The sequence below is a fragment of the Nicotiana tabacum genome, chromosome 20 (genome assembly GCF_000715075.1).
Source record: "Nicotiana tabacum cultivar K326 chromosome 20, ASM71507v2, whole genome shotgun sequence".
Classification (NCBI taxonomy): Eukaryota; Viridiplantae; Streptophyta; class Magnoliopsida; order Solanales; family Solanaceae; genus Nicotiana; species Nicotiana tabacum.
Genome location: NC_134099.1, coordinates 154,037,631 through 154,054,666, shown reverse-complemented (window position 1 = coordinate 154,054,666; position 17,036 = coordinate 154,037,631).

Genomic DNA, 17,036 nt, shown 5'->3' with positions numbered 1-17,036 from the left:
CTGCACGTTCATCACTGCATAGGGAGGCGGTGCCACGGCATAAGCATCATCTTGAAGGGGATAATAGTGTGGTGGGACCATAGGAGGCACATATGATTGGCTGAATGACCTGCGGTCCCCCCTCGAGCTAGAAGCTATCATGGCTCCCTCTTCACTTCCATTGTTGTTCATCAAACCCTCCGAACCATTCTGAGCAGCCTGTGATGTGGCCTTAAAAGCAGCATGACTCAAAATTCGACCCGTTTTCAAACTGTTTTCAACCATTTCCCCAATTTTGATAGCCTCAGCGAACGACTTACCCATAACGGACATCATGTTCTGGAAGTAGTTCGCTTCTTGGGCCTGTAGAAAGACCGTGACCATTTCAATTTGGTCTATTTGAAGGCTTTACCCTGGCAGCTTGCTCACACCATTTGCCAACATATTCACAGAAGCTTTCCATAGTGTTCTTTTTCAAATTGGACAAAGTATTTCTGTCGGGAGCGATGTCCACATTATACTGGAACTGGCGGACCAAATCTCGGGCCATATCGTCCCACACGTGCCAATGAGTAATTTCTTGATCTGTATACCACTCATAAGCGATTCCGGTGAGGTATTCCCCAAAACTGGCCATTAGCAGCTCCTCTTTTCCAACAGCGCCTCTCAACTAGTTACAATATCGTTTCAGGTGAGCAATCGGGCCTCCATGCTTGTTGTACTTTTCAAATTTTGGCATCTTGAAGCCAGCTGGCAAGTGGACATGGGGAATTATAGAGGTCAGAGTATGATACACTCTTTTGGCCACTCAGACTTTGCACGTTTTTCAGGCTTTGTTCCAGGATCCTCATCTTCCGAGCCATTTCCTCTCGCTCGAGATTTTAACAACCTTTTCTTGCTCCCCCGAGAGATCATATTGCGGAGGTTGAGTGAAAGAGTACGAGGTCACATATATTATTTCTGATTGAAGTTGTGGACCCTGAAAGGTGAATATTGGAGGCTCAACATACGGCCGTGGTAAAGTTGGTTATGCTCCGGTGCAGACTGGTGTTGCAGAGAACAATATTGGAGGTGCCCTGGAAACTGGCGCATGGGGGCGAACCACAGAAGGCATGCCAAGAACATTGGACGTCATTGGAGAGTGCCCGCATGGGATGAGCGGGTTAGGCACAGGGGTGTTGGTAACATCACCTGACCTGGGGATCAACTCAGGGAACCCAGGGATTGCACTTGGCGGTTCTCTACCATTAGACCAGGCGTCCCACATTTTCAATATGTCGAGACGCAACATCTTATTCTCTTCAGCAGCTGCTGATTCTAGCTTTAGAATAGCCGATGCCGGGCTATCCTCAGGACCGATGATTGGTAGATTGCATGCGGAGGCCATCTGCGCCTTTAGATCTTGTGAAGCAGGGAAGGCTAGACTACCAACAAAACCAAACACCAAAATTTTTTGGATTTTTGATTTTAACTCTTTTTTTAATTATTTTTTGAAAGAAAGACTTCTGAAAATTCCTTTTCTTTTGATTTGAACTTTGGGAATTTCAAAAGTAAAAGGAAAATATTTTCATTTGAATTTTCAATTGTTTTCTCTTATTCTAAAGAAGAAAGAAAATATTTTTTTGGATTTTGGATGTTGCCTCTTACTTTTCGAAAGAGGGACTTTTTAATTAAGATAATTTGGATTTCTGAGTTTTATTGTTTTTATTTTTTTCTTAAAATTTACAAAAGTACTTCTAAAGAAAAAACGAAAATATTTTTGGACTTCAATTTTTTTTTGACATTTACAAAAGAACAAGGAATTTTTTTTCTTCTTTCTCTTTTTTTCTGATTTTTTTTTTAATTTTTGGGAAAAATACTTCAATATAAAGGAAACCCGTATTTTGGATTTTAATTTTTTTATTGATTTTTCTTTTTATTTCTTTTTTTTTTCGTTTGAAAGACTTCAGAAAGAAGGAAAATATTTTTTTGAGTTCAAAAATCCTTTTTTTTTTAAATTTTCTAAGGACATGCTTCTAAAGAAGTAATTAAAGGAAAATATTTTTGGATTTTTAAAAATTGGGGGCCTGAACCGATGAAGTTTGTCTACGTATCTAACATCCGGTGAGAATCAGACCCGCGTAGTTTGGTCAGTTTTGGCGCAACAGGAAAATATGACAATTGAAACTTTTGGCTCATTTTGGAATGACTTTTCTTTTTCTTTTTCGTTTTTTTTTTCAGAATTTCAGCAGAGTTTCAGGATTTTCAAATACCTACCTCTCACTCTTGTTTTTCTTTGATTTTCTCTTCTTCTTTTTTTGATTTTTTTCTATTCTAGAAACCGGTCAACATACAAGCCGAAACAGATGCGCATCATAATAGCTCCAAAATATTTTAATACTTCAAAAGTATAATTGAAAATAAAGGAGAAACATATAACTCATTAAACATATAGACCAGCTAAAAGCACTCAAATTAGTGAATCAAAACTGAGCTCTACGCTCGAACTTAGTTACAGACCATATAAAAATTACGTTATAGACTCATATTATATTTCAATCACGAAATTCACAAGAACAGTAAAAAAAGGGATGGACCTAAAAATTAGACTCAGATAGACTGAAATTCTCAGCAATTACACGAGAAAATGAACCAAACGCTATAGCTGGAACTCAAGTCTGACAGAAATTCGGACGGAACCACGAGCGGACTTCATACGGATAAAATCGAATCGACCTCAACCTCAATTGAATTCCATTTGTTTTTTAAGCCAAACTCGAAATTCAAAATCAAAATGAACAACAATTTGCTTGCTTAGATTTTTTGGTATTTTTTTGAATTGAAAATGGAAAACAAAGGTAGTAAATTTCTACGAGCTTTTGAGAGGATGGGGTGGCCATTCTTTTCTTTTTGTTTTTGGTGTATGTGTATGTGTTGCTTTTGTTTTTGTTTTTTTTGTGTGTGTGTTTCTTTCTCTTTTTGATTATGAAAACAAACAAGAAGAAGATCTTGGCAATGACTGGCCTTGGCAATGGCTGCCATTTTTTTCTCTGCGCCATTTTTTTTTCAACAAGGGAGGTTTTTGATTATTGTGTGTTGAAGATGTTCAGAAAAAGGAGTGTAACGGCGCTTTTTTTTGCTCTCGGATGGGGGGGGGGGGGGTCTCATTATTTTGTTCTAGGTCTAGATTAGCTCTCCAAAATCTGATCCCTCTATGTCTGGGTTCCCTTTTTAATGTCTAGGTTTTTTAATTAAAAAGGGTAGGGGGTTTGGGTAGGTTAGAGAGGTGGGCTGGGCATTTTTGAGGGAATTGAGCCATCAAAAATGAATTTAGCTCAAATTCAAAACAAGACCAAATCAAAACCCTTTCTTTCTTTTCCCTGATTTTTGCAATGTTAGCCATTTTAAACTATAATTTAGTTTAATCTAATTTTTATATGGCTAGCCTATTTATTTATTTTGCTTATTGATGGATTAATGCAACTAATTAATTAATTAACCTAAGAATGCAATTGTTTTTTATTTTTAGTTATGCAAAAGATGCATATGGCAATATAATTAATTCCTAAATACAAATTAAACCTAAGATAGCATGAAATTAAAACGTGACAATTTTTATGATTTTTCTATGATTTTACAATATTAAAAATGCATGAAATGCAACTAAATAAAGAAAAATTCCTAAAAATCAATTAAAATTATTTTGGTCTATTTTTAGGAGTTATTTTCATGTAAGGCAAAAATTAGGTGCTCACAGACGGAACCCTGTTCAGAAAAATGTTCGATGGCCCACTAGCAATATTTTTGGGATCGAGAGATACCGAGTATATCCCGAGGGAAGTTCACGAGTGCACCTGCGGAAATCATTCAGGTGCCGAATCATTGATCTGAAAGGTAATCAGAGCGGGTTACTACTGGATGACCTGGAAAAGGACGCTAAGGAATTTGTACGAAAATGTGATGAATGTCAAAGACATGCTTTGATGATTCACCAACTCGGGGAGCTGCTGCATTCGGTTTTGTCACCATGGCCATTCATGAAATGGGGAATGTACATCGTTGTCCCTTTTCTATGGGCATCCGGTAAGGCTCAATTTATAATGTTTATGACTAACTATTTTTCTGAGTGGGTGGAAGCCCAGGCGTACGAGAAGGTCAGGGAGAATGAAGTCATCGACTTAATTTGGGACGATATCATATGTCGGTTCGGAATGCCATCCGAAATTGTGTGCGACAACGAGAAACAATTTATCGTCAGCAAAGCGACCAAATTTCTCAAAGACCATAAGATCAAAAGGATCCTATCAACATCTTATCACCCTAGTGGGAACAGACAAGTAGAATCGACAAAGAAAACCATACTCCAAAACCTCAAAAAGAGGTTAACCGACACCAAAGAAGAATGGAAGGAAATCCTACCGGAAGTCCTATGGGCGTACCGTACAACCTCGAAGTCCAGTACCGGGGCCACCACGTTCTCATTGGTTTATGGCGCTGAAGATATAATACCGCTTGAAGTCGGAGAACCAAGTATCAGATTTTGATATGTTTTAAAGGAATGAAATGAAGAGGCCATGAGTACGAGCCTGGAGCTATTAGATGAAAGGTGTGAGACCGCCTTTGTCCAGTTGGCCACCCAAAAATAGCAGATCGAGAGATATTACAATCGAAGGGCTAACCTTCTAACTTAAAAATTGGGGACTTAGTACTAAGGAAGGTCACACTAAACACCCGAAACCCGAACAAAGGGAAGTTGGGGCCGAGCTGGGAAGGACCATACAAAATTCTCGAGATCACCGGAAAAGGATCGAACAAACTCGGGGAAATAAACGGTGAACGGCTACCGAATAACTGGAACAAAACTCACTTGAAGCGATACTACTGCTAAGGTATGACCCCATTCATTTCTTTTTTACTTATTTTTGAACTAACACTTGCAGGTAACCAACAAGAAGCGGTATAAATTTTTAAGTCTGAAGGCACGCGTTGCACTCTTTTTTCCTTGAACAGGTTTTGTCCCAAATTGATTTTTCGGCGAGGTTCTAAACAAGGCAACAATAGATCTTGCTAACTTAGAATAGAAAGCCAGTCATGAACCGGTGTCAAAAATTGCATCAATAGTATCTGATTCTTCTCTCTATGATCAACCTCGAATACTAGGGGGCATTACCCCCGGATATCGACTTTAGAAAGGAAAGAAACTTCGTAATTAAAGGGTTTCGATAGATAGGATTTATTGTAAGGTCCAAGCGGTCAAATGAACCTTGCCCGCATAGATTGCTTAAGTCATAGCACAAAGCATGTACACATGTATAACTATTATGCATAAGCATAAAAAGAAGTCTCTTCCTTGCGAATAAATATCTTGTCCTTTAAAAATTTTCTTGCATTTCTCAAGGAATTTCCTACATCCGATCCCCTAAAGGTACCAAGCCCAAGGGCCACCTTAATACGAGTTCGAACAATCACTCTCACTCAGGGACTGCCGCCCGAGAACAAACTTGGACGGTCCGGGCTATCGGAGCTAGGGGCACAAGACCTATTAGGCAACGCACTACTAGAATTCCTGTAAAAAGCGACCAAAAATTAGCGACCAAAGTTGGTCGTCAAACTGCCGAAAATAATTAAAAAAATATTTGAAATACTTTAGTGATCAAAGTTGGTCGCTATTTGGCCGCAAATTTAGTCAAATTGTTGACTGGACTGGTCAGACTTGCTTGGTCAAATATATACTGAGATTAGCGACCAATATTGGTCGCTAAAGTGGGACCCACATTAAATTTGTTAATAATTTTATTATTATTTTATAAAACTTATAAAATATAAATATATATAATTTAAAACTTGCGACCAACGTTGGTCACTAATTGAAGGATAAGTTGATAGCGACCAACATTGGTCGCTAACATGGGACCCAGTTATAATATTTTAATAAATATATATTTATTTAATTAAAAAATTAAAATATAAATAAATATAATTCAAAAGCTAGCGACCAAAGTTGGTCGCTTAATGAAATAGAGACCAACGTTGGTCGCCAATGTGGGACCCAGTTCTAACGTTTAATAATTTTTATTATTAATTTAAATATTATATAAAATATAAATAAATCTGATTAAAATTTAGTGACCAAATTTGGTCGCTAAATTAAATTCATGTACTGTTAGTGACCAACTTTGGTCGCTAAATTAAATTCATTTACAGTTAGCGACCAAAGTTGGTCTCTATATGGTCAAAATTAAAAATCACTTTTGTATTTACTATGTAAATAATATAAATGTAAGTCGTTAACACTTTTGTAATACAATGGATGAATAGTACTACGAAGCGGGCGTGTGTGTCTATATATATAATATATATATACTTACGCTATATATTATGCACTAAGTATAAGAGTATTAGGTAATACTGTATCGAATATAGCTTATATATATAATATATGTACTTATGCTATACTATGCACTAAGTATAAGTGTATTAGGTAATACTGTATCGAATACAACTTATATATATAATATATGTACTTACGCTATACTATGCACTAAGTATAAGTGTATTAGGTAATACTGTATCGAATACAGCTTATATATATATAATATATGTACTTACGCTATACTATGCACTAAGTACAAGTGTATTAGGTAATACTGTATCGAATACAGCTTATATATATATATATATAATATATGTACTTACGCTATACTATGCACTAAGTATAAGTGTATTAGGTAATACTGTATCGAATATAGCTTATATATATAATATATGTACTTACGCTATACTATGCACTAAGTATAAGTGTATTAGGTAATACTATATCGAATACAGCTTATATATATATATATATATATATATATATATATATATAATATGTACTTACGCTATACTATGCACTAAGTATAAGTGTATTAGGTAATACTATATCGAATACAACTTATATATATATATATAATATATGTATTTACGCTATACTATGCACTAAGTATAAGTGTATTAGGTAATACTGTATCGAATATAGCTTATATATATATAATATATGTACTTACGCTATACTATGCACGAAGTATAAGTGTATTAGGTAATACCGTATCGAATATAGCTTATATATATATATATATATATATATATATATATAATATATATACTTACGCTATACTATGCACTAAGTATAGACTGTTTGACCAAAATAGCGACCAACGTTGGTCGCCATTTTTGACCGTTTGACCAAAAGGCGACCAAAGTTGGTCGCTTTTGTAGGATATATATATATAAAAGAGGAAAATAATTATTTTATTTATTTATTTTCAAATATAGCGAACAAAGTTGGTCGCCATTTTGGTCAAACGGTCAAAAATGGCGGCCAACGTTGGTCGCTATTTTGGTCAAACAGTCAAAAATAATTTGGCTACCAAAATAGCGACCAAGTTTGGTCGTTATTTTTTTTAACAGGAGCCAAAACGGGTTTCAGGTCCACTCTTTCAAAATTATTCCCCAAATTAAAATCTTTCTCCTCTAACACTCAAAACCCCTTCCCCCCTCCGACTTCCAGCAGCAGCGACACCCCCGCCACCGGCGACCCCTGACGGCAGCAGCAAATTCCGGTGACCTCCACTCCCAAGGTTAGTTTCTCTCTCCTTTCTTTTATTTTTCCGAAAAACAGTGATTTTAGGGGTTCAATTCCAATATATTAGGGTTCAAAGTTATATATTATTTGTTCAACTATGTTTAGTTCAAAGTTAATTCCATGTTAGGGTTGAATTTCTCCATGTTATATATTATTTACAATTTTTAGGGTTCTTATTAATACTTTTAGGGTTCAAATAAATTTACTATTTAGGTAGACTAATTTATATATGGGGTTAAATTTCATTTTATGAAGCAACAATAATAGGATATGAATTGGACTTTTAGTTAAGTAAAAAAAGATTAGGCTATGAATTAACTAATTTAATTTGTTCTTGCTTTATTTAAATATATGGAACATCGTTCTTGGATGTACAATAGGAATTATCCTAATCGGCGGGGATTGCGGGAGGATTTTGTATAAGGGGTTGAGGACTTTATTAGACATACAATGTCACTTCCGCCATACATAAAAGAAGGAGTAATTAGGTGCCCTTGTGTTAAGTGCGACTGTATGAAGTTTAAAAAACCGGAGGAAGTTATATGGTGGGATTTATAGCGAATTACTTTGTGTGGACTAATCATGGAGAGATGGATGGTAGCCATGGGATATTTCATAATATGGTTGTTGGTGAAAGTAGTAGGTCGAGGGAGAATAGAAATAGTGATTCCAGAATTCATGATATGGTTGTGAATGCTTTTGGAATGCACTTTGGGGGTGAGCTCAACGAAAATGTTGAACAAACTCCTAATGATGAAGCAAGACATTTTTATGAATAGTTAGAGGAAGCTAGTCATCCACTACGTGAAGGACGTCCGCACTCTGAGTTGTCTGTTGCAGTTAGATTACTAAGTATCAAATTTGATTGGAATATTTCTCAAGCAGCCATGGATTCTTTCATTGACCTTATGCGTGAACTAGTTGACGAGGAAATCGAATTACCTGGTGATTTCTATAAGGCAAAGAGATTAGTTTCTAAGTTAGGACTTTCGTCAATGGGAATTGATTGTTGTGAAGATGGTTGCATGTTATATTATAAAGATGATGCAAATTTAAGCAGTTGTAAATTTTGCGGAAAGTCTCGTTTCAAGAGGTTTTCCAACGGGAAGATGGTCGCTATCAAGGCGATGCATTATTTACCTCTTATACCTAGGCTAAAGAGGTTATATGCGTCGATGAGTTCTGCTCCTCATATGAGATGGTACTTTGAAAATAGAAGACCACCTGGTGTTATGTGCCATCCTTCAGATGGAGAAGCTTGGAAGCACTTTGATAGGACATATCCATATTTTTCTAGTGAACCAAGGAACATTCGGTTAGGTCTGTGTGCGGATGGCTTCACGCCTTTTTCTGTATCTGCGACACCGTATTCATGTTGGCCTGTCTTTCTTACACCTTATAATCTACCACCCGAGTTGTGCATGACTAGTCCATATATATTCTTAAATTGTATTATCCCCGGTCCACGTAATCCGAAAAGTTTGATAGATGTATATTTTCAACCTTTGATTGATGAGCTAAAACAATTGTGGTATGATGGTGTCGAAACATATGACATATCAACCAAGCAGAATATCAATTTGCGGGCTAATTTAATGTGGACAATTAACGATTTTCCTGCGTATGGAATGTTGTTTGGGTGGATGACTGCTGGGAAGCTAGCTTGTCCTTACTGCATGGAAAATAGTAAAGCGTTCACTTTGAAACATGGCCGAAAGCAATCATGGTTTGATAGTCATCGTCAATTCTTGCCTGAGGGTCATGAGTTTAGAAGGATGAAAAATGCTTTCAAAAAGAATAAACTGGAATATGATTATCCACCTCCGATACTTTCAGGTGATAAAATTTGGGAGAGGGTCCAGAACTTCAGTAAAGTTACTGAAGTTCCATCGCATAGATTCCCCGGATACGGTGTTACTCATAATTGGACCAAATAGAGTATATTTTGGAAGTTGCCTTATTGGAAGGATAATCTCCGTCACAACCTTGATGTCATGCATATTGAGAAGAATTATTTTGACAATTTGTTCAACACAGTGATGGATGTTAAAGGTAAGACAAAGGATAACCCGAAGGCTAGAATGGACTTACAAGAATATTGCAAGCGGCCTGAATTACACTTGCAGACAGCAAATAATGGTAAGTTATTCAAGCCCAAAGCAAGTTACACATTCACTTTGGAGGAAAGATGGCAGATTTGTGATTGGGTAACGAAATTGAAGATGCCTGAGGGTTATGCGTTGAATTTTGAGAAAAAAGTTGATATGGAGGTAGGGAAGTTGAGCCATTTGAAAAGTCATGACTGTCATGTTTTCATGGAGACGTTAGTGCCTATTGCGTTTTCTGGTTTGCCTGAAAGAATCTGGAAACTCATCACTGAGATTAATTTGTTTTTCAAAGACTTGTGTTCTTCCACATTAAGGGAAGAAAACTTACGTCGGATGGATCAGAACATTCGTGTAACTTCGGGTAAGATGGAAAAGATATTTCCATGTGGGTTTTTTGATGTGATGGAACACCTTCCAATCCACCTTGTACACGAGGCACGACTTGGAGGGCCTGTTCAATGCAGATGGATGTATCCCTTTAAGAGGTAATATTATAGTCCATATATAATTTTCTGTTTTATTTGAATGCTCTTGGCTAACCTGAAATTATGTAGGACAATTGGCAAATGCAAACAATTTGTTAAGCAGAGGAATAGAATTGAAGGATCTATATGCGAAGCTTATCTTGCAAAGGAAACTGCTCATTTTTGTTCTTATTATTTTGAGAGCAACGTGCCATGTGCTAGGAATAGGCCCAATAGGCACACGGTCGACCTTACGAATGATCCATTATATCCGCCTATGTCCATATTCAATCAACCAGGCCGATGTTCTAAGGATGGTAGAAAGAGAAATTTGAGTGATATGGAGTTCAAGTCAGCTACACTTCATGTGTTGCTAAATTGTCCCGAAGTAGTACCATTTCTCAAGTAAGTATTGATTTAATAGTTATCAAAATATAAAATTTACTGTGATTACATCTCAATGCAACTACTAAAAATATTTGATGTGTCACAGTCACTTCGTGGGTCAATTTGGCCAAGATGCTATATATACGACATTTCATAGGTGGTTCAAATAATTTGTAAGTATATCCTTAAAATATTCTAACACTATGTAGGTAAATAATGTTTGGAAGTTATGCTAACTTATGAATTTTGTTAACAATATGTAGGTAAATGATCCAAATAATGGTGTAAATCAATTTTTTAAAGATATATCTTGGGGACCTGGGGTTGAGGTCACAACATATTCCAAGTACGTTGTGAATGGTTATAAGTTTCATACAGAGGGTTGCTCTAAAAATAAAAAAAGCAACAACAGTGGGGTGTGGGTTCAAGGTGGTGATGGCAACCAAGTTGGAGATATTGATTATTATGGTGTGCTCAAAGAAATAATAGAACTAGAATATTCAGGTAGGCCATTTAAGAAAATTATTCTCTTTAGATGCAAGTGGTTTGACCCAAATCCAACAAGAGGTACGAGAGTACACAATCAATACAACATAATTGAGGTTAATCATACGAGGGAGTATGATCGCTATGATCCTTTCATAATTGCACATAATGTTAGGCAAGTGTATTATGCTCCTTATCCATTTCGGCGGAATAAGTCCGATTGGTGGGTTGTAATCAAAACTAAGCCTGTAGGTAGGGTCGAAGTCGAGAATGTGTTGGATGTTGCATATCAAAACGATATCTCCAGTGTTTACCAAATAGTGGACAAACTTTTAGAAAATGATTTGGAACATCCTGAACATATATTGGAAGAAGTTAATATAAATGAAGTAAGAATTATAGAAAACGAGGAAGAAGAATCAACTGATGAAGCTCAAACTAGTGAGGAAGAAGAATTCTCTGATGAGGAAGAATACGTCGATGAGCTTTAAAAAGTTGGTTTCTTCGATAACTCTCATTTATAGATAGTTTCCTTATATGTTTCAATCTAAATATGTATTATATTTGCAGATGATAGGCAAGGGTCGAGGTAACAATGAAGGTAGTGGTTCTCGGGGTCGAGAAAAGGCTAGGAAGCAAAAGAGGAAGGTAGAAGATACTACTCATCAATCTTTTCCACCATCTTCTGATTTGCCTATCACTATGCCACAACCTCTACCCCATGGCTATACTGAGCTGCCACAGCATCACCAGCCCTACACCTTCATGCAGACCCCGGGAGTTTCTTCACAGGGCCATCAGACTGTGCGTCCGACATACAGTCCACCTGCCTCACTACCACGTGGATCCCACCCAGCAACATCACATGGATCGCATCGATCCATGTCACAACCACATGGATCACAGCCATCAGTGTCACAGCCAGTCGGGTCACAGCCACTCGGGTCACAACAGTCAGTATCACAGCTACTTGCGATCCGTGCAGCTATGTCGCAGTCATAGGGATCACATCTATCGTCATCAGCGACTCCACCTATTGGAGGCCTTCGCTTGCGGGATAGTAGCTCTGACCCCCCTACTCCTTCAACACATGCCTCTGATACACATGTTTCGGACGATGATGCTGATGCTGCTACTGCTTCTGACAAGGAGGTGCATTATGATCAGTATGGCAGAATCATCATAGTCCTTGAGGGTGATGGGTAAGAGTTATTTGTTATTTTTATGTTTATTTTTTTGTACAGTGTTTACTAAGATATTAATTTGTTTTATTTATTAAATTGCAGGTTTCTCTAGAGTAATATTACTACGAGGATAATCACCAAAGCAACCAGAAAGCTTTATGATGCCCCTTATGCGTCTTGGCGTGAATTCCCATTCTCACTGAAGGAGGCAATTTTCAATGAATTTAAGGTATAAATGTTCTTTTAAGCAGTATAATTATTTATGTTTATGATATTTCCATATAATATTTAACTTTTGAAATATAGAGCAAGTGTGTATGGGAACACCAGTATAGCGCGGACGTGGCTGCAAATTTTAATCTCAAAGCTCGCAAGCGGTTGTCGCATTCTTTCTCCATAGCTAGACAGCTGAACCAGAAGCCTGGCTGGTTGCTTCAGGAGTTTTGGGATGATTTGCAAAGGCAATGGCTTACTGCAGAGTTCTTACAGAAGAGTGAAAAGGGAAAGAAAGCTCGCACATCTGAGAAGGGAGGATCATTGCACACTGGAGGTGCGGCCAGCCAGGGGACAATAAAAAGAAGAATGGTACGTAATTGCTTAATTTATTTTAATTTTCAAAGTATATCTATTCTATTTATTAATTAAAATTTATTAGTTTTCAGGAAAAGAAGTTGGGTCGTCCGATGAACCAAGATGAGCTATTCAGGGAGACTCATATTGTGAAGAAGAAGAAAGAGACGGATCAAGAAAGGTGGGTCAAGGGACGTGCCTCGACTGTACATGTAAGTTTTCACTTTTCATTAAGTATTTTCATTTACTTTTATATAAATTTTGAAATACTAATTCAATTTACTTTTTCTTATAGGATCGCTTCAGAGTTGAAGCTAAGGAATTCATACTCAGCCAACCACCTAATGAGTCGGGCGCGCCATTCCAACTTTTGGCTGAGGATGTTGAAAGACTATGGACGCGGGCTGCAGGCAGTCCAAAATGGGGGAAGGTATACGGCCTTCATACTAAGACATTCCATCGCTATAGGTGTGGAATGCAAGGAATAGGGACTTCATCGCAAGCCGAACAACTTGATGGGGAAAGCCTCTCCGCTATGCGAGAGACTGTGACAAAGCTCACATCCGAGCTAGAAGCGTCCACAGAAAGAGAAAAGCTTAGAGATGCTCAGTATATTGACGTGATCGCTCAGTGCCAGAGCATGCAAGAGCAGATCAAAAATCTCCTCGCTGGATCTTTTTCGATTCCCCGATCTCGGCCATCATTGCCAGAGGCTGCCCGTCCCCGTGCTCGTTCGTCCCGTCCTCCCGGTGATCATTCTTCCCGTCATCGACAAGTAGACCCTTCTCAATACCGTGATGATGATGAAACTTCATCAGACAGTGATGATAATGATGTACCAAACAATGAATGAATTTTAGACAATTTGAACTAGACAAATACAATTTGTTTTCCACTGGGTTGTAATAAGAGTTAACTTAGTTTGGTAGTTCTATTGAAATTTACACTTTCTTGGTTTTAATGTAGCTTTTAATGTTGTTTTTGTGTTGTTGTTGTTGTTGTTGTTGTTGTTGGGTTGTTGTTTGGTATTGTTATTGGAATTGTTGTTGTTGTTGCTTGTTAGGGTTTTGGTATGACTGGCAGGTGGTGTAGCTGCCAAAACAGGCAATTTTTGCCAAAATAATACACAGAAAAGCGACCAAAGTTGGTCTCTATTTGGTTGCTTTTCATGTTAAAAAAAATAATTTTCTGGAGAATAGCGACCAACGTTGGTCGCTATTTACCCAGATTTCTACAAAAAGCGACCAAACTTGGTCGCTATTTCATTAAAAAAATAAAATTTCTGGTGATATAGCGACCAAAGTTGGTCGCTAATATTTAAAAAATAAATTAAATTCATGTATTTAGGGACCAAAGTTGGTCGCTAGTTTAATAAAATAAATAAATAATTGAATAAAAAAGCGACCAACATTGGTCTCTAGTTTCCAGATTTTAAAATATAATATTTGGATTAGAGACCAAAGTTGGTCGCTTTTTAATGATTAATAATAAATAAATAAATAACGTATTTTATATTTAGAGACCAACTTTGGTCGCCAAATTTATATTATTAAATTAATAAAGCGACCAAAGTTGGTCTCTATAGTCAATATCCGGAAAAATTGGTCCATTTAGCTTAGAGACCAAAGTTGGTCGCTAATTAGCGACCAACTTTGGTCCCTAAATAAAAGGGACCATCAATATAGCTACCAGGACCTTTTGGTCGCTTTTTAGCCCAATAGCGACCAACTCTAGTCGCTTTTTGCGATCGCTTTTTCCCGGATTTCTAGTAGTGACGACTATCCCCACTCAGGGACTGTTATCCTAGACAAGCCCGCATAACTCAGGGAGAAGCACCCGAACTAAATAGGCTATAGCCAAATTAAAACGGCTCAGAGACGTCCGAGACCCATATCAAAACAGCAAAGCCTTAAAAATTCTTAACCGGTTCTAAAGCTACCTTCGACAAACTATAATCTTGAAAAGCATAAGTACTTTGGGGTAAAACTTTCGGTCACACCTAACCCCCACGATGCCTTGAAAAACAATAATGTTGAAGGCAAGGCTTGCTCGAACTTCTGAGCATAACCTAACTATTTCATGCTAAGGCATTTTAATCTTTGTGAATATTAATGACAAAACAAAATGAAAAACTTAGAAATTGTTGAAGGGAAAGAAGCTTTATATATATATCAAAAGATTTTTACAAAGGTCAAAATGGCCATGATACAAATTTATACAAAGGCTAAACGACCTTAACCAAAAGCTAACACAAAAAGAAAAAAATAAAAACATTTGTAAGGAGCCTAAGTGGTCTGGTCTTCGCCGGGGCTGCCCCTTGAGGTCTTCTCCACCTTCGGATCCGCTCAAACCCTCGGAACCATCATCATCGTTGGGATAAGCCAACCTTTTGGCCTCGGCTTCGAGCTCCTTGGCATTCTCAATCTTAGCCTATAAGTTGAACCCCCGAGTATGAATTTCCTCAAGGGCCTCCCTTCGAGATTGCCATTTCGCGTGCGCGATGATATCCTTTGCTCGAACCTAAGCCACCTCAGAATCGTCCTTATAAACGTCCACCATCTCATCTGCATCGACTTTAACCACCTTGGCCTCCGACTTGGCCTTCTCAAGCTCCTTGGCCAGATTTTCTCGATTGGAGACAGTCGAATTTAGCTGAGACTAGAGCCCCTTTATATTTTTGCCCCGCACCAAGGTTTTTTCCTTTACAACTCAAAGTTGGACCTCAGCCGAAGCCAGTTGAGCCCAAGCAGTCTCCTTTTCATAGGCCAAGCGATCCATGCTTCCTTTCTATTCTTCAGCCTCGACCTTTACTGCATCCACCTCTTGTTGGAGCTGCTTGATCTGATCAAGGTTCTTTTGGACCTGCGAGTTTAGGCCGTTAGTAATTGTGTCCGACTCATCATCACTAACCTCAAATACTCTTCTTACCTGATCAACCAGGTCGGCATGCTTCTTTCGAGCCATTTCTAGCTCAGCTCGGAGGCTCTTAGCTTCCCCTTCATTTTGCTCGTTGAGAAGTTTTTAAGCATTTCTCTTCTCAGTAAGCCCTCGAATATCGGCCTCATTCTAGTTTAGATCTTACTGATATCAGAAAAAAGTCTCGTGATGAAGTACCGAATCCTACAAACACAAAGAAAGAAGTTATGATCATCTACAGATTGATCTAAGTACAAACTAGCAATTATCAAGAGGTATTTGAAGTTACCCAATTTAATGCATGTTGAGCTTCATTGAATAGGTAGGGCGCTTCTATCTCGTTCATCTTGGCTTGTTCCTCCTCGATCATCAACCACCGAAGGTAATTGGCCACCCCTACGGGGACAGAAATGACCCGGGTATCCTCCAAAATCAAGATAATAATCGATCTCTTCCGGTCAGGATCGACGCTTGGGGCTGGGAACCGATCGATTAATTTTTGGCTTGAGGAAGGCCCACTTGTTCCCGATGACAGACTCTTCCTCTACACCTCTAATTCACCCAATTCGGTGACGTCCTCCATGGTGGTGGAATCCACGCCCTCAAAAAAGTCGTGGAAAGGGTCGTCCGCTCTATGGGCCCCTTTTGTAGGGCGAGGTTTCACTGCTTGAGCCTCGTTGATCATAGACTCAGTAAACGAGGGTGACTCGGTGATGTCTATCACACCAAGTAAATCCTTCGGGGTGCTACCCTCATCCCGGGAGGCCTCAACCACGGCCTCCACATTGGCCTTGACCACAACCCCTATATTGGCCCTGAACATGATCTCCTCGTCGACCTCCCTAGATCTAGGCAGATCAGCCCCGCCTCTCTTTGATTTGGAGGCCCATTGTTCCTAGAACTGCGACCGAACGTGGGCCACCAGTTTAGAGGCTTTTTTATATTCTTATTCTTCTTCTTCGGATTTATCCCTCAGCCGACGAAGAGAGTCTGATGATGGTACTTGAGAATTGGTGCTTTCTTTAGATTTGCGCCCCATCCTCCTCCTTGATTTTTTCTTCTCCGAGTTTGGAGCACTCAGAGCCCTTTTTCCCTTTTTCTCCTTACCCTGTCTCGGAGTAGGGAAACTCGACGGGTATATCCTCGTCACCGAATGGAGGTCTTATTACGACATCTTTGAAAAGACCTGTAAAGAGAAACAAAATGAGTAAGAACTCAGTAACACAAAAGAAAACCAAGTGTATTCACTTAGGAAAGGAACCTCATCGTGACAATGGTCCTCCCACCGGCCTTTTGAAAGTTCGCACCATGCGTGCTCGGAATATGGCTTTTGAGAGAC